This window comes from Schistocerca cancellata, chromosome 2 (assembly GCF_023864275.1).
Source record: "Schistocerca cancellata isolate TAMUIC-IGC-003103 chromosome 2, iqSchCanc2.1, whole genome shotgun sequence".
In the NCBI taxonomy this organism is placed as follows: domain Eukaryota; kingdom Metazoa; phylum Arthropoda; class Insecta; order Orthoptera; family Acrididae; genus Schistocerca; species Schistocerca cancellata.
The window spans coordinates 108,958,875-108,984,464 of record NC_064627.1 but is presented as its reverse complement, the minus strand read 5'-3'; positions in this window follow the sequence as shown (position 1 = coordinate 108,984,464).

Genomic DNA, 25,590 nt, shown 5'->3' with positions numbered 1-25,590 from the left:
TGAAACTAAATCATTGAATATTGGTATTTCATTTCTCGGTTGGCTATAAAGCAATATGCGTTAGGGGATGAAAGATTCTATGGAAATATTGCCGCAAGAACGCAAATGGCATAATTAAACCAAGGACTACAGGTAACATAGTCGCTTTTTGGTCAGAAGTACAATCGGAAAAACCAAGCTCGTATGACCTTAATTAGCAGAAGAAGTTTAGAAGGTGTAACAATTTTTGAGAAACATAAAAATTCGATTAAAGAATAACAGAAAAAAAAACTGTGCAGTCCACATGGTTTAAGCAAGCGAAGCAGCGGACGCTATGCTAGTCTTTCCTAAATCTTAACTGATCGTCATCTAACAGATTCTCAGTTTTCTTTTCGATTCTTCTGTGTATTATTATTGTTAACAAAGTTCATATAGGATCTCTTAAGCTGGTTATACGATAATTTTCGCAGTTACCTGCCTCTGATATCTATGGGGCTGTGTGGCTGATATTCTTTCGAAAGTAGGATGGTGCGGCTCCAGTCTCAGATTGTACACACTAATAAAAATAATCCTTTTGGTTGCATCTTCAGAAGGAATAATACCCATTCTGCCCTGCGTGTTCCCGAATCTTCGAATGCTTTGTACACTTTGCCTCTAATACAAGATCCCCTATTTCTTCCAAAAGTGACATCTATTTCTTTTTCCATCACGTCAACAGACTTTCCCCTCTCTTCATAGTCCTAAATGTAGTCCATACGCCTGTTCCCTCTTTCCTCTGCGTATACCAGCGAATTTCCTTTAGCATTCCTATTAACGACTATTTACTCTTCTGCATCTCTCTCTCTCTCTCTCTCACACACACACACACACACACACACACACACACATATATATATATATATATATATATATATATATATATATATATATATATATATATACGACCTGTATACCTTGTACTGTTTTTGCTGGCGTTGATATTAATGAATTTGAAACAATTTAATTCTGAATCTTTATATTTTATGAAGTCAGCAGTGCATGTCAACTACGAGCTGGTAGTTGATGGTGGCAGACACAACTAAGGAAGCAAGTTCATACATGTTGGCCATTGATGGGACATTTTATACGATTGGAGATCGGCCACTCGGCGTCGGTTACGGCCTGAAGATGGCGTACTCAGCCACCGAAACTAGTTGCAATGCAATAATAATAATAATAATAATAAACATCAGCACGACGTCTGCGGGTGTTTCATTTTATTACGTAAGTGGACGGCCGATGTCCCACAGACAATCGGTCGCAAGGATAGACATACAAAAACATCTGATATCTATGTAGCCCTGTTTCATACTCATTTATGTTCTATTACTTCTTCTAAAAATTCGGTCTTTCACAATTCTGATATTATTATTTAGCTCTCCTCCTGTCTCTATTCAGTACCTAGTCTTCGATGTGTTTATTTATATCCCATAGTCTGTTCTTATTCTGTTCTACATGGCCGAAGTCTTTCATTCAGTGGCAAGATCTTAGTCATCGGCACATCAATGTTGTCATCTCTCTCCCTTTACTTTTATTTCTCTTTTACCACCATCGCTTTCTCACCCTACTCCCATCTAAAAAGGGCAGCAAATGCTTTTCTAGTTCCAGGTTTCGGTTTCAGGTTTTAACTAGCTACTGTATTATTACGATGTGTTGTCACTTTAAATTAAACAACAAGTTTACTGTTACCAGTCACCGTGACTGCTAACAGCAAACTTGTTGCTTCATTTAATGTCAGTAACAGTCACGGTAAAGCCTAACCTAAAAATGTTCGCATTTAAGGTATTGTCACTTCTTTGTTAAAATTTTACCGCCAAGTCCGTGCCTATTAAAAGTCGATATTATGACGTTCACGGTCAAGCACAGGCACCCCTAACAGCCACCCAGTGGTATTTAACCAGGCGTTATCGGATAGTTCACAAACTGATTGTCTATGACAGAATGCTCGCTCTATTATTATACGCTAATTGATCATTTTCCAGATACAGCTCTCTGCCACGACCCCTATAACAAGCAACGCGGATTTTAGTTTTTCCAAAAAGTCATTTCTCATAGAATATCCGGAATTCGCGTAATCCGTTTTGTAGTTCGCCCGGTAACACTTCACGGCACTCCACGATCGATTTTATACAATTATTCCCCAACATAACAACAACTTATCAGAGCTCAGGTAAATGCGTCCGATTGTGATTGCAACTGGGCCCCGATCCCTTCTACACTCCACAGAGTAACTCCACAAGTATACAAAATACGCGCAAATCTTCTCTTCTGATTGTGTGAGAAACCTCGTAGCCAATTCGCTAACAGAATTAAACCGTACTGTCTCGGATATTTTACTATGGAACAATCAGAATTATCTTCGGAAGAATTTATTAAACGAATAATTTTTAAAATATCCACAAATAGCAAAATAGTCTCCTCTTCACCTAGCCGAAATAATTGAGTACGTTACTGTCTTCCCTGCGCCATTAACTGGTGAATTACAAATTTCCTGTGTGCCTATGACTGATTCATTCTGTACAGATGCAAATTCCCTCGCTACCACATACACAGCTGATATATGTATCACTTCACAATCTCAGCCTTCATTTACACTAATATTTACACTTATTAAATCAGCAATAACTAATGCAAGTCATAAATGTTAGGTCAGGTAAATATTGTTTATAAAAGTTCATTAATTTGTCTACCTATGATGTCATTGCCTCCACGATAGCGATAGCCATAACTCTTAGCAATTGCAGGGACACAAGAGCTACATCTGTCAAGAAAACTATGCCACATTCTCAACGGTGTGTAGCTGCTTGCTTGCGTAACACTTGTGTAGATGCGATGCATGGCCATGCCACATCTTCACTTTTATTTCTCTTCTGAAGTTTTCTTTCACTTCCATCATTGCTTTCTTAATGTTAAACTTACGTAATGATAATAAAATTTTTCCAGACAGTAGCCGGTATTCAGTTTTCAGTTTTACACAACGCAGTACACTGAAGAACCAAAGAAACTGGAACACCTGCTTAATATCTTGTAGGGCACCCGCGAACGCGAAGAAGCGCTTCAAGACGCTGTGGCGTGGACTCGAGTAATGTCTGAAGTAGTGCTAGAGGAAAATGATACCATGAATCCTGCAGGGCTGTCCCTAAATCCGTAAGAGTACAAGAGAGTAGAGATACCATCTGAACAGCACGTTGCAAGGTATTCCAGACATGCTCAATAATGTTCTTATCTGGGGAGTTTTGTGGCCATCGGAAGCGTTTAAACACAGAAGAGTATTCCTGGAGCCACTCTGTAGCAAATCTGGATGTGTGTGGTGTCGCATTGTCCTGCTGGAATTGCCCAAGTCCGTTGGAATGCACAATGGGCATGAATAGATGCAGGTGATCAGACGTTTCACCTGTCAGAATAGTATCTAGACGTATCAGGGTTCCCCCAATATCACTCCAATTGCATACGCCACACACCATTACAGAGACTCCACCAGCTTGAATAGCACCGTGCAGAAAGCCTGGTCCATGGATTCATGAGGTTGTCTCCATACCCATACACGTCCATCCGCTAGATACAATTTGAAGCGAGACTCGTCCGACCAGGTAACATGTTTCCAGTCATCGACAGTCCAATGTCGCCACTGACGGGCCCAGGCGAGGAATAAAGCTTTGTGTCGTGCAGTCATCAAGGTCACACGAGTGGGCCTTCGGGTCCGAAAGCCTGTATCGATGGTGTTTCGTTGACACTTGTTGATGGCCAGCACTGAAATCTGCAGCAATTTGCGGAAGGGTTGCTCTTCTGTCACGTTGAACGATTCTTTTCAGTCGTAGTAGGTCCCCTTCCTGGAGGATGTTTTTCCAGCTGCAGCGATGTCGGAGAATTGACGTTTCTCCGGGGTCCTGATATTCACGGTTATTGTTGTTGTTGTGGTCTTCAGTCCAGAGACTTGTTTGATGCTCTATCCTGTGCCAGCTCATTCATATTCGAGTAACTTCTACAACCTACGTCCTTCTGAATCTGCTTAGTGTATTCACCTCTTGGTCTGCCTCAACGATTTTTACCCTCCATGTTTCCCTCCAATACTGAACTGGTAATCCCTTGATGCCTCAGAACGTGTCATACGAACGGATCCCTTCTGTTAGTCAATTAGCACCACAAATTCCTCTTCTGCCCAGTTCTATTCAGTTTAATTACGTGATCTATCCATCTACAGCATTCTTCTGTAGCAACGTCCATGTTTCTCTTTCATACATGGCTACACTCCATACAAATACTTCCAGAAAAGACCTCCTGACCGTAAATCTACACTCGATGTTAACAAATTTCTACAGTTTATACCCACTCTACTTCGTCCATCATCAGTTATTTTGCTCCCCAAATAGCAAAACCCATATACTAATTTCAGCGTCTCATTTCCTAATCTAATTCCCCCAGCATCACCCGGCTTAACTCGACTACATTCCTTTATCCTCATTTTGCTTTTAATGATGTTCATCTTATATCCTCCTTTAAAGACACTGTCCATTCCGTTCAACTGCTCTTCTAGGTCTTTTACTGTCTCTGACAGAATTACAATGTCATCAACAAACCTCAAAGTTTTTATTTCTTATATGTTCTTAGTACACTCGTGAAATGGTCGTAAGGGAAAATCTCCATTTCATCGCTGCCTCGGAGATGCTGTGTCGCATCGCTCGTGAGCCACCTACAAACTCACGTAAATCTTGGTAACCTGCCGGTGTAGAAGGAGTAACCGATCTAACAACTGCGCCAGACATTTGTTGTCCTACATAGGCGTTGCCGACCGCAGCGCCATATTCTGCCTGTCTCTGTATATCTCTGTATTTGAATACACACGCCTATAGCAGCTTCTTTGGCGCTTCAGTGTACATACAAACAGATCTATCGGTGAACTGGAGGGTAATAGTTGGAAGGTAACAGTGAGAGAGAGACTCCTTCAGTGATCTTCGAGGTTATATTAATATTCTAAAAAGTGTTAAAATAAATATAAACATAGTAATCTGTTGTCGAACAGTCACCACTTGAGGTTCTGTAAGTACATGGGAATCAAAGAAAGACAAAAATAGGTGGGATTGAAGAGGAAAAACGAAAAGTATTCTGTGTGGGCTAATGCGTGTCTGACAGAATTGCGAATGTTGTACGGTACACGTAACGTATAATCAAGTCTTTCTCCTGACTCCTGCACTGTAGTATACGTTTAGTCATTTCTCTCGTTTACACGAGAAATTCACGCAGGAGTTGCAGGCGATGACTTGCAGAAGTACGGCTACTGGAGACGGGGCTGTTGCGGCCCTGCGCCCGCTAACGACCCATCCCGCCCTTAATGCTGCCGCGGCCGAGGCGCGATCCTATCGCCAGCAACACAAAACGGCCGTTAAGTGAAAACCTATTCTAATATCGCCCCCCGCCGGATGGCTGATCATTAGCGGCGCCCAGTCGATAGGGGTCGACGAGCTCTCTCTGCTCTTGAACAACGCCGATACGACAACAGCCGACAAAGAGGCTGTTAGGTGCATGGCTGGACAGATGCACGATTTTTGCCATAGAGCCAAAATGAGGAAATCGTCAACGATGTAAAATCAGCCACAAATAATAGATAATTCAAAACAGAAGTATTCTAATGTTCTTTCAACAGATCGCAAGTGCAAAGCTCATCGTGAATTTGGAATAAGTCCTAAAACTAACTTTATGAAAGAGGTAATCAAAACTTGTCACTAATAGGTAAGTGGATATATATTGAAATGTGTAAGATATTGCTTAGTTTACTGCAATCATGCATCACCAAAAAGGGAGCAATTTATAACACTTATTGATGATTATCACATTACTTTATTGATGATGTGTAGAAGTCAGATTATAAATACATTATCTGGGATCATTAGTGGTACACACAAAACTGGTTCTACTAATTCTCAATGAACTAGTAATTGGCCACTAAACAATACTTCAAGCTCCTATTAAACTTAACTTGTTATGGCTGCTGACAAGTTAATGGGAGTGTGCGTTCCTGAGTAAGAGAACATTTCTGGATCAAACCAAGTGACCCATTCGGTGAGTAAATTGCCTTTATTTTTAGTATTGACTCCATGTCAAATGTATCTGAGGAATAAATATATGCAGAGAGAAAGTAGTTAGTACCCCGTTTCCTTCAACAGACCTCTGTAGGACGTTCTTGACTTTAACACCCCAGATAATTCGCGTTACACATTTCTGTAGTCGGAAATCTTTCCTTGATTTGATGAAGTGCGTCAAAACATGAAGTGAGTTTAAGCAAAATATACTTGCTTTTTATTTCAATGTGATATATGCCTGACGACATCCACGTTACCAGTAAAAAACTGTTTCTGCGCTTCATCAGTTCTGTCACATGTTACTCCAAGTCGAATTTAACTTCTATTAATCCAAGTAATTCAACACTTCCAACATCTTCTATTCACTTGCCCTCAGATTTGTTTGAGTCACTGCCCGCCATCCACGAGGAGCACGAGTTGGTCTCACCGCGGACTGCTAGACTGAGCCACACACAACTGATTTCATCAAAGTGTACGGGCCTGAAGATGGCGTTGACGCAACGTCGAAACTAGTAGCGAAGTAAATATAAAATCTTAAGTACAGCTGGAGGAATTTCATTTTTAATAAAAAAATACCATTAGTTAATGTCCATGAAAATTTCCCTGACCGCCCTTGATTTGCTGTTTCTTTGGATGTTTTTGTCAAATGCAAACTACTCAAACATGTCATCTGGTAATGTTGTTGATGAAAGATCTTTAACATACACGATGGAAGTTAGGGCCCCCCAAATACGAAACCTTGTAGGACACTGTAATACAACTAAATTCTCCAGAAAATTATACAGGGTGAGTCACCTAACATTACCGCTGGATATATTTCGTAAAAAACATCAAATACTGACGAACCGATTCCACAGACCCAACGTGAGGAGAGGGGCCAGTGAAATTGTTTAATACAAACCATACAAAAATGCACGGAAGTATGTTTTTAACACAAACCTACCTTTATTTAATGGAATCTGGTAATGTTGTTGATGAAAGATCTTTAACATACACGATGGAAGTTAGGGCCCCCCAAATACGAAACCTTGTAGGACACTGTAATACAACTAAATTCTCCAGAAAATTATACAGGGTGAGTGACGCACTGGCTGCATCGACGGCTACTGCTTCAGGGTTTATGGACTCCTCACAGGCGTGTCCTGCAGGAGCTACGTGTTTCCGACTCTCCTGTAGGTGCCGAAGGTAACACTGGATTTCTGACCAAGCAGTTCTGCACCGTGGGTCTTCTGATCAAAGCCGTCTCCACTGCTGATTTATGCCATTTGGTCACCAGTAGTGTTGTCACCACAGGTCAGGCAGTGCTCTCGCTGACAGCCTTCGTTTGGAAATATTTTCGTAGGCCTAAGCTGTTTGACTTCTATACACTAAGAGTAATGCAGATAATTATAACAGTGAAGGGGGAGCCGTGTTTTCTCGAGAATGGTCATCGCTACTGATTGTACGGAAAGTATGATGAGTGTGCTAGTCGATTGCGTGTGAAATTCAAATGGAGTGAGTGTCGAGGGGGTTTAAAAATCTCAAATGGAAGAGTATTGGCTGAACATCTAAATTCCCACCCACCTGATAATGCTGATGTGCAGATTAAGGAACGGATTCATAGCTGCCGGAAAAAAGAGCCCACACAGAAAAGAAAGTGATGTTTCGTCACAGATATGTCAAATTATGAGAACTACACGACTGTATTGTGTAAAAAAAGAAGGGAAGCTACCGGGACGATCCAAAACCCTGGCACTAGCTCGGACATTCGACTGGTCGCAGACTTTTTGATATTAAGCGAAGGTAAACCATGTCTGCTACTGACGAAAGAATCCTAGCGTTCGGTTGTGAAGAAGCGGAGAAAGTACTGTGTGAAATTCAAAGTACTTATGGTTATTTAACTGTTGTTCGAAATAATTCAGATAAATGTACAGCTTACACATTCACATCGGAAGCACAGAAAAAAATTTATTTGCTCCCAGACAAAAGCCGAAATAAATATGAAAAACATGTATGGGCGTTCACCGAAAACTGTCGCGCTTGACTTTGAAATGGCTACCATTAAATCCATGGGAACTGTATTCTCCGAAACGTTCCTTTCTGTTGGGAAGTTTCACTTCAGCTACTGCCTGTAGAAGAAAAGCAATAACTGGGATTAACAAACGAATACAGAGGTAGAGGAGAAGTCTGATTCTTTTGCCGCATCTATGCTGGAGTGGCACATTCCCCCAAATAGTGCTGATAAAGCGTGGGTGATAATAATATATGAAATTCCCTGTGGAGAAAAGATCATGAAATTCACAGAACATATGGTCAATCAGTAAATGGATAATCCTAGTACACTAGCTGAAATGTTGAATGTATTTAACTAGTGTCACAGGAACACGTATGATGTCAATGTTTCGAATAGCAAACTGAACTCCTCAGTAAATCAGAAACAGACGAACGAATACTTTCTGATAAATATCACGAAAGGGGAACCAGTAAATGCTATGTAGCTGAAATTTGAAGAGATTCCATTGGCCTGCCTCTTCAAAAGGCAAGATGCATAGATCGCGACAAAAGGTTATAAGAACATGTGACGTACAGGATTTAAGATGATGTTTATAATCTCTGGCTTTCTTGCAAAAATAGTCAGAAACTAAAATTCATAAAATAAGACAAGAAGTGTAATTATTTGCTGCAGTAATGTAGTAGAAAGGAAAGTAGTATCAAATAAAAAAATAAAAAAGTAAAAAACAATTTAATATGCTATATCGATGATAATGGTGGCTGGCTGCTGCATCATTCGTTACAACGGGTTTAGCAAGATGGCTACCTGTGGGCTGTGGAGGAGGAGGTGTGAAACAGAAGAAGAGCCAGTCAGGCTTACAATAACTTCTTTCCTGCAGCTTGCTTACAATATTTGGCTTGGAACTGCAAGTAACGATGGTGGGTGAGGTGAACATCACAGGGTTTCCCAGTGTGCCGATCCCACGCTGCTGACTGCACGCCCCTTTGCTGTTTCTGCTGCTGTTGCTGTCTCGACGGATTCTCGGATTCCCCGGTCAGAGAAAGTGTGGCTAGCGGCGGTTGCTGGAAGAAAGTCTGACTGTATCACTCTTCAGTACCCAGAGTGTAGAGGTCTTCTGTTGATAATCCGGTGAAGGTGGCGATGGCTGGACCGTCAAGTCGTCCTCCCTGCATGGCGCCAAAGTGTGGGGCTGTCCTGGCACCTAGATGCTTAGGTACCAGGCATCAGTAAATGTGTCGGCGGTAGTAGATGCGTCTGTATCATCGGCATGATGCTTAGCAACATGCGCTTGACGTCACGTGGCTGCTCAGCTCTTTAAGTGTTGAGAGGTTGGTTCAGGTGAACTTAAATGCTGATGCTCCCAGCTAACTTTGCGGTCGAGGTAGCGTTTGTGTGTCTCCGCAAATTATCTGGAATATAGGCAATGAGCGGGTGCCGCAAAGGGCGTTGGATCGGGCTGTAAAACTTCCTGGTGACTGGCGAGGTTTCGTCATGCAGATGGCTGTGACGCGGAAGATATGGTTGTCCACCCAGCAGCATACGGGTCGCTGACCGGGACTGACTAACTCTAGTGTGGTCTTATTACTGTCCTGGCGCTCCGGTTTCTAAAGTGCGCGTCATTTATGTTGGCGGCCGAGTTTAGGTTCGTTCTGCGCATCTGACGTCACACAACACAGTCAGCCAATGAACAGAGAACGACGTTGCCAGAGCTCGACTGCAGTGCAGCGCATGGACGAGTGTCTTCAGTTTTAGAGATGTTCAGTCATAAATAAATAGAACAAAAGCAGTGTCTTGATAGCAGACTTTCTTTTATAGAAAGTTTGGAAAAAACATTTTTATGCCAATTGCTTCATATTCTATTAATTAATTAATCCAAACAAGCAATAAGCCTCCTAATTCAGGCGATAGCCAGGAAAGATCTTTGTATCAATCTCACGAACCGCTTTTTCGCAATAAAGAACAGGGTTAATTGTTTATTTCCTATTGTACTTCGACGAAGCGTGAATAATTCATAGTCATACCAACAGTGTTTGTCAGTGTTTTGCGTGACTTGTTGATGTCATTAAGACGTACTGTAGTCAGACGAGCTGCGTTAGCGTAACGGTTAAGGTGTTGGACTTCTACGCGAAAAGTTATGAGTTCAGACTTTGTGCAATGCTTAATATTTTCATTATTTAAAAACAATATCGAAGTGCCTTACTTCGCGAATTATATTCGTTTGAATGCAATTTTTTGAAATTTCTAGTGCTTTGTCTCTTCATTAACCCTTTCGCTGCTGCAGACACGTGCTCCCCGCATTCCGCGCTGTGCGCGATTTTGTCATCACTGCACTGCTCGCCTGTGCAGACACATGGTGTTCCCACTGGTGTGACCCCCTTATCATTCGATTTCACAAAAACTATTTGGCCCAAAAATTTGATTTTTACACGTCTTCTTGACTGATACCTTCCCCCCATAAATGACTTAATTTTGTTTCGATGTTCAACGCAGTTATTATGCAGCATTAAATGTAGTAAATCATTGCACGAAATTTTGAAGAGCTTACAGAGCGTATACTTTCCGTATAGTCGATTTTAGTTGCCACAATGTTGAGAATGAAATGTAGACAAGATACCTAAATTTCATATAAAATTTACTGTATAACAATATATCATTTAATTTAAGTACCACATAGGTGTCGTATGTAATATTGAGAAATATTCCGCCTTTCGCGACTGCAGTAAAAGTTTTATTTACACCGGACGCGTTTGGCTTTATTTTAAAACACTTCAATCAATGAAAGTTATGGCACATACACAATGGTACTCACGTTCTCTTTCTTGTTTTTGTTCCACAGTCGCAGTTTTACCAATGGTACTGAAATATATTCCTCTTCAGCAACTGAAATAAGCGACTTATTTAGACGAGACGCGTTTCTCTCTTTTGAAGCATCTTCAGTGGACAGTATTTTGTCTCCTCCATTGCCAAGTCACCTTTCGTAGTTTTGTGCTGCGGTAACGCAATATTCAACGTTTGTGTTGGCTGATCAGTGTTTTAGCAAATAAATGATATTTTTTGTGTGCCACACACAAAAATTATATTTGACATAGCTCAGAGCACTTCACTGGTATATTCAAGTCCTAATGTTTTTGTAAGTCCACAGTTTCGTTTAATGTATTTTATCTACTTCCTTTTGATTGACTGAAGTGCTTTAAAATAAAGCCAAACGTGCTCAGTGTAAATAAAACTTTTGTTACAGTCGCGAAAGACGGAATATTTCTCAATATTACATACGACACCTATGTGGTTCTTAAATGAGATATTGTTATACAGTAAATTTTATATGAAATTTAGGTATCTTGTCCACATTTCATTCTCAACATTGTGGTAACTAAAATCGACCATACGGAAAGTATACTCTATGGACTTTTACCTCTCCAAACTCTTCAAAATTTCGTGCAATGGTTTACTATATTTAGTGCTGCATAATAACTGCGTTGAACATCGAAACAAAATTAAGTCATTTATGGGGGGAAGGTATCAGTCAAGAAGATGTGTAAAAATCTAATTTTTGGGCCAAATAGTTTTTGTGGAATCGAATGATAATGTGTGTCAAAGCAGTCGGAACACGATGTGTCTGCACAGGCGAGCAGTGCAGTGACAAAATCGCGCACAGCGCGGAATGCGGGGAGCACGTCTTTGTAGCGGCGAAATGGTTCATGTGGCCGTGGTGGCTTTACTTCATGAACTGCGCCCTCCCCCCTGAACGTAAGCTTGCGAACTATGATATACTATGGCGCTCCTTCTATTGGCGCGTGCATCGTGTGCAACTGGCAACGCAGCAAACTCCCGCGTCTGGGCGGGCATGCGCGAGCCGCCAAGATAAAAGAATTGAACTATAGTTGCTTTATAACTTTTTCTCTTCTTACTCTTTCCATTATTACGAAGTGTCCGGCAAAATCTCCCCCACTTGTTGCTGCTTCCTTTGCCGGTAGGAAAACCCTCAGTTGAATATTTGTGGTCGTAAACATTGGGTTGACATCTCTGGGTACAAAGCCCACAGTCGGAATGCTCACGACACCACCTGCAGTTGGCGACCTTGACAACAGAGATTAAAAAAAAAAATCTTCACCCTCGGAGGAACCAGTCTATTGCGGTATAGTACCGTTTCTCGTGTTGATAATAGTCTCAGTTCCGCAAGAGAGAGAATCATAAAGTTTCTTAAGAAACTCTTTGCAACCTGGTGACTGAAACTACCGCCCGTGTTCTCTCACTTAGTAATACCGTAAAACTGCGCTTGACTTTACGTGAATATTCGAACCGGAAAATGGGAGATAGACAGTGGATCAGCGTCGGAAATCATCGAAGAGCTGATAAATTAAATTTAATAACGAAGTAGCGGTTCATTATTGCTCCTAGCGAATCACGTGCATTACGTATCACTTCCTCGTGCTTCCTCCCCACCCTCCTCACTCCTCTCTCTCTCTCTCTATCTCTCTCTCTCTCTCTCTCCCTGTTTCCGTTTGCTGCAGAGTGTATGGAATGTAGCTCGACTCCGAAGCGGGTATTTAAGCGCCAGTGCGTAGGTAAGGGATTAGTCTGCCATTCGTGTCTTTCTCTCGTGCATGAGGCAAATGCAGAAACGGTAACTGCGGAGACGTGATTATCAAATTCGTTCAAACAGGACCAGCGAGCTGTCATTCCTTTCTTGGATGCGGAAGGACGAACCCCGGTAAACATTCATCGGGGAATGAAGAATGTGTAAGAGGCACCATGTCTATCGAAAACCACCGCTGTGGAAAGGGACGCAAACTCTGCGCTGGTCGCGATTCGACACAAGACGTCGGTCGATCTGGGAGACCAGCCTCTTCCACCATCTCAGCTGAGAGACCGTCAAGCGCCAGCCCTTTACTCCTGACCTCTCCCCGTGCAGTTTACACGACTTGGGGCACTTGAAAAGGGCCTTCAAGGGACTGCCGTAGGACGAGAATATGCAGCAGGCAGTTACGACCTTCATCACTCAGCAGGACATGGTGCTTTATCAAACGTGTTTCTTCAATCTGGTACATCGATGGAATGATTGTCTCAATGCTCACGGCAATTTTGCCTAATTGGCGTACCGATGCTGGACTTACAGCCTGGGAGGAGGAACTTTTTGAGCACACCTTGTACATCAGTAAGACAAAATACTACAACAACTTCCCACTGCGACGTTGAATGCGTCTCGCGGTAGCGTTCTCGCTTCCCGAGCACGGGGTCCCGAGTTCGATTCCCGGCGGGGTCAGGGATTTTCACCTGCCTCGAGATGACTGGGTGTTTGTGTTGTCCTCATCATTTCATCATCATCCAGGATAGTGGCGAAATTGGACTGAGCAAAGACTGGGTAATTGTACGGGCGCTGATAACCACGCAGTTGAGCGCCCCACAAACCAAACATCATCACATCATCATCATCATCATCATCGTTGAATGCCGGCTTGTGGCGCTGCATCACACGACCGTCAACAGCCAACTGACTGACAATGATAATAGCTGCTTGCAATGAAAGTAATTCAGAAGCCCCAACTAATGAGTGACAATATTTACCGCCAGCAACAGGTTTAGAATATCAGTAGCAGCTCAGATTCCATCAGAAAATTAGATAAAATAATTAAGGAAAGGCATTCAGGCAGTTACTCCAAAATTTCCTCAATGAATCCAATTAATGATTAATCAGTTAATTTAAACGAATAAGATGCCCCAATTTAGTAAGAACTAACAAGCAAGTAGTACAGTTAAATACACTCACGAAAGAAAGTTTTGCATCACCCCGTTCTCAGAACTCCCGAGGACGAGGAGAAGATTAGTGTTTAACGTACCGTCGACAACGAGGTCATTAGAGACAGAGCAAAAGCTCGGATTAGGGAAGGATTGGGAAGGAAATCGGATGTGCCCTTTCAAAGGAAGCACCCAGGAGTTTGCCTCAAATGATTTAGGGAAATTACGGAAAACGTAAATCAAGATGGCCGGAGACTGGTTTTCATCGTCTTCCTCCCGAATGGACGTCCAGTGTGCTGACCACTGCGGCACTTCGCTTGGTCCAGAACTCCTAAAGGTACACGTTGACTGTGGATATTGTATCACAGACACAGTCTCTTTGACTGTTCGGCAGTGTCATTAAATCCGCCCAAAGATGTAAACAACCATACATGAGCAGCGCCTATTAGACGGAGGGGATCCGACAGCAGATCACATCTAGTCATTCTACGAGGAAGGAGGTAAAAGGCTCGTGTTGTCTGCAGTTCAACCATGCCTAGACGGTCAATACCGCGGTTCGATCGCGTCCGCATTGTTGTTTTGTGCCAGGGCTCTCAACAAGGGAAGTGTCCAGGCGTATCAGAGTGAAACAAAGCGATGTTGTTCGGACATGGAGGAGATACCGAGAGACAGGAACTGTCGATGACATGCCTCACTCAGGCCGCCCGAGGGCTACCGCTCGGTGGATGACCACTACCTACTGATTATGGCTAGGAGGAACCCCGACAGCAAAGCCGCCGTGTTGAACAATGCTTTTCGTGCAACCACAGAACGTCGTGTTACGGCTCAGACTGTGCACAATAGGTTGCATGATGCGCAGCTTCACCCCAGACGTCCATGGCGAGGTCCATCTTTGCAACCACGACACCATGCAGTGCGATAGAGATGGGCCCAACAACATGCCGAATGGACGGTTCAGGATTGGCATCACGTTCTCTTCATCTATGAGTGTCGCATATCCCTGCAACCACAAAGTCGTCGGAGCTGTGTTTGGAGGCAACCCAGTGAGGCTGAACGCCTTAGACACACTGTCAGCGAGTGCAGAAAGCTGGAGGTTCCCTGCTGTTGTGGGATGGCATTATGTGGGGCCGACGTACGCCGCTGATGGTCATGGAAGACGGCGTAACGGCTATACGATACGTGAATGCCATCCTCCGACCGACAGTGCAATCATATCGGCGGCATATTGACGAGGCATTCGTCTTCATGGACGACAATTCGATCCCCATCCTACACATCTTGTGAATGACTTCCTTCAGGATAACGACATCGCTCACTAGAGAGGCCTGCATGTTCTCGTGACATGAACCCTATCGAACAAGCCTGGGATGGATTGAAAAGGGCTGTTTATAGACGACGCGACCCACCATCCTCTGTGAGGGATCTACGCCGAATCACCGTTGAGGAGTGGGACAATCTTTACCAACAGTACCTGGATGAAGTTGTGGATAGTATGACACGACGAATACCGGTATGCATCAATGCAAGGGGACGTGATACTGGGTATTAGAGGTACCAGTGTGCACAGCAATCTGGACCACGACCTATGAAAGTCTCACTATGGTGGTACAACATGTAATGTGTGGTTTTCATGAGCAATAACAAGGTCGTAAATGATGTTTATGTTGATCTCTATTCCAATTTTCTAGCAGGTTCCGGAATTCTCGGATCCGAGGGGATGCAAAACCTTTCTTGATATGTGTATAACTCGAGCAAACACTTAGCGCTTGCCAAATAATGACCAGTAATGCTAACGATTACAATGGTACGTTTGACTGGTGATAGGGGAGTGATTCACATTAATGAATGTAACTTACAAGAAATGTAGTAAACTAAAATTACACAAACCTGTTATCAACATGAATATCGAATGTTTAAGCAATCAGGAAGCCCCTTGGGCATAATGAAGTTACTGCTGTGAAAAAAACAATAAAATACGACCGAACAGTTGAGGATTAAATCAATATCAAAACTGTTACCGCAAAACCAAACTTGAAACAGGGGAGACATGGAAGGGGCAGGTACGGCAAGTCAGATCTGAATATGATGATTTAGGATAACGGGTAATACGGGTTAAATTAACGCCAGGTTACTAACAGGTAGAAACTTAGATTATGAGGGATGCTGTAACAAGCCAGGAGGCCGCAAGATCTCAGAGGCTGAGATGAGAAGCGGCGCGCCGTCCGCACGCTCGTACACGTCCGACGCCCGATGAACCGGTGGGTGACAGATAACACCCCTGTGCAGCGCCTCCAAAAGCTGCGAACAGTTCGGAAAGCTGAGAGCAAACAAGCATCCATATAATTCATGCTTGATTATCATAGAATATATGTAAATGCAAAAAACAATACAAGAAACTCAATGTGAGATTGGTCTCAAGCCTCAACCAACCCCACAAAAAAAAAAGTTTACATTAAGAATTACTAAGAGCATTAATCGGTTAATCTTACAATAAAATATAACAACAAGGGAGTGTCATAGGACCGTTGCTATTCACAATATACATAAATGACCTGGTGGATGACATCGGAAGTTCACTGAGGCTTTTTGCAGATGATGCTGTGGTGTATCGAGAGGTTGTAACAATGGAAAATTGTACTGAAATGCAGGAGGATCTGCAGCAAATTGACGCATGGTGCAGGGAATGCCAATTGAATCTCAATGTAGACAAGTGTAATGTGCTGCGAATACACAGAAAAATAGATCCTTTATCATTTAGCTACAAAATAGCAGGTCAGCAACTGGAAGCAGTTAATACCATAAATTATCTGGGAGTACGCACTAGGAGTGATTTAAAATGGAATGATCATATAATGTTGATCGTCGGTAAAGCAGATGCCAGACTGAGATTCATTGGAAGAATCCTAAGGAAATGCAATCCGAAAACAAAGGAAGTAGGTTACAGTACGCTTGTTCGCCCACTGCTTGAATACTGCTCAGCAGTGTGGGATCCGTACCAGATAGGGTTGATAGAAGATATAGAGAAGATCCAACGGAGAGCAGCGCTCTTCGTTACAGGATCATTTAGTAATCGCGAAAGCATTACGGAGATGATAGATAAACTCCAGTGGAAGACTCTGCAGGAGAGACGCTCAGTAGTTCGGTACGGGCTTTTGTCAAAGTTTCGAGAACATACCTTCACCGAAGAGTCGAGCAGTATATTGCTCCCTCCTACGTATATCTCGCGAAGAGACCATGAGGATAAAATTAGAGAGATTAGAGCCCACACAGAGGCATACCGACAATCCTTCTTTCCACGAACAATACGAGACTGGAATAGAAGGGAGAACCGATAGAGGTACTCAAGGTACCCTCCGCCACACACCGTCAGGTGGTTTGCGGAGTACGGATGTAGATGTAGATGTTAATGTACTACCCAAGAGTATCAAGGCTACTGAAACACATTAACTTAAGTGACTTACAAGGTAACTGGCAAATCTTGTGGCTAAACACTCAAACAGCTGCAATAGTAATTATATTTAGAACAGTAAATATTAATTTTTTTGAAAGGCTGGCAAAATCCCACAAGATTTATGGAATTTAATTATCCAAATGAGCCAAGATTCACTGGGCCATAGGCAATTTTATAGTCGTTACATCAGTCAGTGAAGCAACAACTTCTAATACAAATAATACTCCTTTTCGACTTCAGCGCTCATTAATACACTTGGTGGCCTAGAGCATGTGACACAATTAATGTCAGGCTTAAGTGATAAGATACGCCAACATTGAATAACTTGTAATAAAAAGAAACGTTAAAACACATCAAATAGGGCACTCAAATAATTTCAGACAGAGGCACAAGAAAGTAAATTTATGGCTGGGTTCAAATGGCTCTGAGCACTAAGGGACGTGACATCTGAGGTCATCAGTCCCCTAGAACTTAGAACCACTGAAACCTAACTAACTTAAGGACATCACACACATCCATGCCCGAGGCTGGATTCGAACCTGCGACCGTAGCGGTCACGCGGTTCCAGGCTGTAGCGCCTAGAACCGCTCGGCCACAACGGCCGACACTACCTAGTTCATTAGATTCTTGTTACTAGGTTTTGGCAGGGTGTTGCCGCGATATGATCGCGGCTACAACCCCTGACGTGCCCGTTTAGTGATTACCTGTTTATAGCAGAGGACTGGTAACTCTATCTGCTGCAGTTCGGAATGTCGCATTAAGCAGTTTCGCTATTTTTTTATGCGTTTCTTGAACATGGCCAAGTTGTGTTAATTATGGCCATAGTGTGACCGATATCGGTTACTATTTCTTTCTTTGTTTCTAGGCGTTCGGGCCATGAGTCAGTTTCCGTACGATTTACGAATCATGTATCAATAAAAGTTTTTGAATCTCACTTCGGATCTGGAACAAAATGTTGCAGAATACGAAAAGGTGTGAAATTTTCATACTTCCCCCGGATTCTACCATAGGTGATAGGACAATGTCTCGTTCCGCTTTCATGTGCTTTACAAGGTCTGCTGTTGTCACGTACATCGTTAACAGAGAATGATATTACTGAAAAAAAAAGCTCTGCCTCCAGATCGTAGCACTGCGTGTGTCAAAACACATTACTGTATTATTCATTATATCACAATAATGCTTAGTTTCAAAATTGTCTTTTTTATTTGCTAACATATCACTGGAATTTGAATACACATTGCCGAACGGGCGTAAGTGAGGACTTGTACTGAATGTCTCAAAATTCAGCTGACGCTGCACTGAGTTCATGAGTGATAAGTGATTGTATGGTCATAGCACTGCCTTGTTTACCGAAAGTCTTTTAAATTTCTTGACACCATATAAGAAGCCTTTTCTGGAGTTATTTGTCTGGAGTGTTGCCATATATGGAAGTGAACATGGGCATAAACAGTTTAGACAAAAAGAGAACAGAGATTTCGAAATTTGGTGCTAAGGAAGAATGCTGAAGATTAGGTGAGTAGATCATGTAACAAATGAGGAAGAACTGAAAGGAAATGGGGAGACAAGAAATTTGTGGAAAAACTTCACCAAAGGAAGGGTCGTTTGACAGGACACATTCTTAGACATTAAGGAGTACCAATTTTGTATTGGAAGGAAGTGTGGAAGATTGGGGGATAAAAATTGGAGAGGAAGGCCAAGAGATGAGTAGAGCAAGCAGATTCAGAAGGATGTAGACTGCAGAAGTTGTTTGGAGATGACGAGACTCGCACAGGATGTGGTAGTGTATCAGGGCTACTGAAACACATTAACTTAAGTGACTTACAAGGTAACTGGCAAATCTTGTGGCTAAACACTCAAACAGCTGCAATAGTAATTACATTTAGAACAATAAATATTAATTTTTTTGAAAAGGTGGAAAATCCCACAAGATTTATGGAATGTAATTATCAAAATGAGCCAAGATTCACTGGGCATCTAGCTTTAGCTTACCACGGCCATAGGCAATTTTATAGTCGTTACATCAGTCAGAGAAGCAACAACTTCTAATACAAATAATACTCCTTTTCGACCTCAGTGCTCATTAATACACTTGGTGGCCTAGAGCATGTGACACAATTAATGTCAGGCTTAAGTGATAAGATACGCCAACATTGAATAACTTGTAATTAAAAGAAACGTAAAACACATCAAATAGGGCACTCAAATAATTTCAGACAGAGACACAAGAAAGTAAATTTATGGCTGGGTTCAAATGGCTCTGAGCACTAAGGGACTTAACATCTGAGGTCATCAGTGCCCTAGAACTTAGAACTACTTAAACTAACCTAAGGACATCACACACATCCATGCCCGAGGCAGGATTCGAACCTGCGACCGAAGCGGTCACGCGGCTCCAGACTGAATAGCCTAGAACCGCACGGCCACACCAGCCAGCAGTAAATTTATCACTTGAGACAGAGTGACGGAGAACCACAGGCTATCCAGCGTAGCGGGAGCAACTTCCACACGGGAACACGTATGTCAATCGAGTTAAGAGTACCTTACTCCCTAAGGACAGAACAGACGGTACCAGAAAATGAACGGCACTCCAACACCTACACCAGCAGCTATGCTTTCTTAGTCCAGGGTAAACCGGCTGCGTCGACATTAGGCCCAAATATTACCGATCAACACAACTCTAACCAGTACCGGCCGCTTAATAAATCGTGCTCCCTTAAGCTCTGTGAACAGCTCACCGTACCTCACATGTGCCTCTGATCTCTCTCCGGTTGACAACAACCGACTGCCTGCCCAAGTGGTCAACAACCCACTCCAAGAAACTACAGCCAAAGAATCAACTAATAGGTGACCGACGCGCCCAGCCGGCGACCACACAGAGCCGGTTCGCACCAGTAGTCAAAGACAACATTCGGGAATGTTGGTTATATTCTCCACAAACTGATTATCTCTGTAAATTTAAAGAGGGGGAATTGTATACTTACATCCTGGCAGTGACAACATAATGACTCTTTCAACACGCGGTGCAAATAGCCTCCGGACAAGGGGATATAGAGTAATGTTCGGAGTGAGTCTGAATCAGGGACTAAGACATAAAGAGAAGAATGTGGCTCCATGTCTTTGTTGACGGATAGAGAGATTGAAGTTGGCCTGGCCAGGAAACGTGGCCAGGAACAAATTAAAATGGACGAAAACGTTTATGTGACCTCTGAGGGATTGAAAGAGAGGTTTCGGACATCCTCTGGCAAGATGGAAAGACGACGTCTAACGACACGCAGGGAAAAAACACTGGATACGAACCGCCCAGCAAAGAGTGACATGGAATCTTTTGAAGAGGCCTGTGCACATGACTAAATATCAAGAGCATATAAAGGAACGTACAGCTCTCTAAACCGTTACACTTACTTTAAAACAGTCACACCGAGCGAGGTGGCACAGTTTTCCGTGATTTCCCTAAATAGCTCCAGGCAAATGCCGGGATGGTACCTTTCAAAGGGCACGGCCGACTTCCTTCCCCGTCCTTCCCTAATCCGATGAGACCGATGACCTCGCTATCTGGTCTCCTTCCCCCCCCCTCCCCCCCCAAAAAAACAGTCACAATAGTAAACTGTAAAACTAATACCTACGACGTGCAGATTTATGTGTGGTTAACGTTTTGGTTTCTCTGAGGTATGTAAAGCATAAACGGGAGAATTGTTTTTCCTAAAATGTTTGGAAGTATGATAAATCGGTAATTTACTACATGTTGTAATTCCAAACTCGAAGTTTCTCAACGTACTTCCGCTTTGTCGCACAATGGAGCCATTTCACCGTCTCGTTACATCGCTATATTAAAACACTGGTTCGGCCATACAGTAAGCTCCAGCATCGAATATAAGAAATAGTAGTATCTGTATTTTCACTTCTTGTAAGAAGATAATGAAATCTGGGCTGCACCATCTGCCACGAACAAGTAATGGCCTTCCATTTATTTCTTCAAAGCTACAAACCAAAAATCATTTCATGTATCAAATGGAAATTTTTAAGATGCCTAAGAATAAAGTGTACGAAATCCGTAACACTGTGGAGTGGGAAATGTTTGCACTAGTGGTGTAACCCCATTCAGAACCTGCGGTGGGCTTAAGGGTACCTTAGCCAACAGATTTCTGGAGACAACACATGTTGGCCACAAAAATTCTTTCTCGTGCATCTGAATGTTTATTCCATAGATATTCCTACTCTGCGGTTGGTCCCAGCTCTTTTCTTGTTTGTTTTACATGTAACTCCGTGTAGAAGAATATGATGAGGTTCTGTTTGTTTAATTATTCAGAGAATTCAACTTGATACACGGCATACTGTAATTAGCATTTCATCAAAGGAGTATCAAAAAGTAGGAGGGACAGTCTAAAGCTATGTACCGAATGATGAAATCTCTTTGATGTACTATCTACACGCGAGCGGCAAATGAATGTTTCATTCCTACTGTGAAATAATTCAGAGCTTTGTAGACAAAATTATACTTTCCTGGCACGTCAGTACTGAACGTACTTCTTACTTGAATACAACTGTGTTACGCTTTTGATAAAGTTATGTATACTCCGCACAGCTTATGCACATAACTTATGAACTGCAACACCATGTAGTTTTTAAGTCCCATATAAAGGTTACCCTTCCCTCCAAAATTATGAGGCACAAATTTAAAAAAAAATGGAGTCTGACTATCCTCAGTTATGGTTCCACAGGCGACGATACGTATATACCATAACGTAACACTCTGTTTGATGTCTGTAATATTTTCCTGCTTCTTATTGGTTAACCTTCCTTTTGTTGAATCCCGCTTGAAAAGTTCTTAACAATATTTAACAATTTCTAATAAGCAATCAAGAAATCCAAGTTTATGCTTTCGTATAGAAAATCGTTATATATTGTTGAAATCATCTTGCAACGTGTATGTATCCTTAATTTTTAAAAAAGGAATGAGTGAAATGGAATGATATACTTGTATTTAATTCTTCCGAAAGCTAACTGTTGGGAACTGGGATACATTACAGTGGCCACAGCAGGTGTATAACACACAAATACATACAATTAGAATTTCAATTTCCATTTAAGTTAAACCTACTGCTTGACCAAAATCTCTCTTTCATTTGCTACTATCATTCTTTTCTTTGTAGTCAGGTGTAAATTCGTTATTGGGGAGCGGAAAAGCTTGACGACCGTGGACCGTGATAGTATGATGTATAATGCAACAGAATAATATGCAATTCACAATGAAACACAGTAATTGGCCTTCATGACAAGAAATTTAGATTTCAAGGTTTTACATACGAAAAATCCAAATGTGCGTGCAACAGGCATTAATAGAAAAAGTGATTTTGACTCTCTGAAACCGTTCATCACGAAGTTCAGTAGTTTACACATTGGGCCATGAGTCACCTCATACATGAAACGTGCAAATATCATCCGATGCTAAACATGGATGCATCTAATACGTTAAGGACACGTTTTATTCTTTATGTTTACTTAAAATACAACCTGCGTCCTAACAAGAACTTCTTTCTGTGCAACCTGTATAGGTTACACTCCACGTAGTGGTAATTCCATTGTACCCTGGTAATGGCGAACGGTCTGTGGCGACCCTAAGATGCAAGGAGAACTGAGCTGATGTCCCGCTTATTGTTCCGGTTGATGTCCCACCTGTCGAGAAGCTAATTATTAACATGGGTCTTACCACAACAAACGACGCCGCATGAACCACATCTTTGGGTCCATCCCAACTGAACATCGTCTACTGCAACATCCATCCAGTCCCATAACACAGCCTCTGGCAAACCGTACCGTACATTATCGTGAAACATAAACACAATATTTCTTTCATTGTGACAGTTTTTTGTGTAACACCGTCGTGACAATACATTGTCTACAGGAATAGAACTGATAACATCTGTCTAGATGACAAGTCATTTAAAACGTTCGTATTACAAAATACGCATTACAGCAACTTCAAAACTATTAAAGCCAAATACACTGAGCTGTGTCAGTAATCGTGCATTTCGTAATATAATTACTTGTCTTTTCAAAAAACTGCACTTATAAAGCCATTACCCCATTTTTTTTTAGAATGTTAAGTCACTTCTCTTATTTGTAAAGTGAACGTAAATAGGTCCAAATGTATATTTAAGTAGTCCTGAGCTAAATTAAAATTCCAGCCGTTTTCACTAACTCATGACGTCTCCTGTTTTGCCAACAGATTACTAAACTGTATGTAACGATTATCTGTTTAAACCCGTGTCATGGCCTAATCTTAATTATATGTCTAATGCAATTCACAAAACGTAACCAGTACTGTTTGTAATGTAATTTCACGTCTGAATGAAAACTAGTGCTATTTACCGATATTATAGCGAGGGAACCTCCTGAATAAAACTGAATAACTGCTCCAAAATCTATTACAGATATTGTCTTTGCCATTCAACGTAGCATCGTAGCGCATTAATGTATATACACTCCTGGAAATTGAAATAAGAACACCGTGAATTCATTGTCCCAGGAAGGGGAAACTTTATTGACACATTCCTGGGGTCAGATACATCACATGATCACACTGACAGAACCACAGGCACATAGACACAGGCAACAGAGCATGCACAATGTCGGCACTAGTACAGTGTATATCCACCTTTCGCAGCAATGCAGGCTGCTATTCTCCCATGGAGACGATCGTAGAGATGCTGGATGTAGTCCTGTGGAACGGCTTGCCATGCCATTTCCACCTGGCGCCTCAGTTGGACCAGCGTTCGTGCTGGACGTGCAGACCGCGTGAGACGACGCTTCATCCAGTCCCAAACATGCTCAATGGGGGACAGATCCGGAGATCTTGCTGACCAGGGTAGTTGACTTACACCTTCTAGAGCACGTTGGGTGGCACGGGATACATGCGGACGTGCATTGTCCTGTTGGAACAGCAAGTTCCCTTGCCGGTCTAGGAATGGTAGAACGATGGGTTCGATGACTGTTTGGATGTACCGTGCACTATTCAGTGTCCCCTCGACGATCACCAGTGGTGTACGGCCAGTGTAGGAGATCGCTCCCCACACCATGATGCCGGGTGTTGGCCCTGTGTGCCTCGGTCGTATGCAGTCCTGATTGTGGCGCTCACCTGCACGGCGCCAAACACGCATACGACCATCATTGGCACCAAGGCAGAAGCGACTCTCATCGCTGAAGACGACACGTCTCCATTCGTCCCTCCATTCACGCCTGTCGCGACACCACTGGAGGCGGGCTGCACGATGTTGGGGCGTGAGCGGAAGACGGCCTAACGGTGTGCGGGACCGTAGCCCAGCTTCGTGGAGACGGTTGCGAATGGTCCTCGCCGATACCCCAGGAGCAACAGTGTCCCTAATTTGCTGGGAAGTGGCGGTGCGGTCCCCTACGGCACTGCGTAGGATCCTACGGTCTTGGCGTGCATCCGTGCGTCGCTGCGGTCCGGTCCCAGGTCGACGGGCACGTGCACCTTCCGCCGACCACTGGCGACAACATCGATGTACTGTGGAGACCTCACGCCCCACGTGTTGAGCAATTCGGCGGTACGTCCACCCGGCCTCCCGCATGCCCACTATACGCCCTCGCTCAAAGTCCGTCAACTGCACATACGGTTCACGTCCACGCTGTCGCGGCATGCTACCAGTGTTAAAGACTGCGATGGAGCTCCGTATGCCACGGCAAACTGGCTGACACTGACGGCGGCGGTGCACAAATGCTGCGCAGCTAGCGCCATTCGACGGCCAACACCGCGGTTCCTGGTGTGTCCGCTGTGCCGTGCGTGTGATCATTGCTTGTACAGCCCTCTCGCAGTGTCCGGAGCAAGTATGGTGGGTCTGACAAACCGGTGTCAATGTGTTCTTTTTTCCATTTCCAGGAGCGTAGTAAGTTCAGCGATATAATCGCTCTGAGATTGTGCTTATCTCATACCGTTGCACTGAATATATATATGACTGAACTTCATTTTCATCTGTTTTAAAAATGATGAAAGGAGTGTAGCCTTCTTCTTGTTACTCTCCTGTTGCAGAATGTAAGCAAGCCATTTTCTTGGTCTCTGTAATGTTGTCATTGATATAGAACTAATTAACCGAACTATGTTTTCATTTATTAAATACACACCACTATCCTTTACTGATAATATGTAAAGCCTCTTTTTATGTTGCATTTCATAATAACGTTCGCGAGTGATTCGTTGTGTGACGTGTCTATTACGTGCCTTCCGTGTTCCATTGCATGCACATTTGCATTTTTTCATAAGACGAACCTTGAAATCTAATTGTCTTGTCACGATGTCC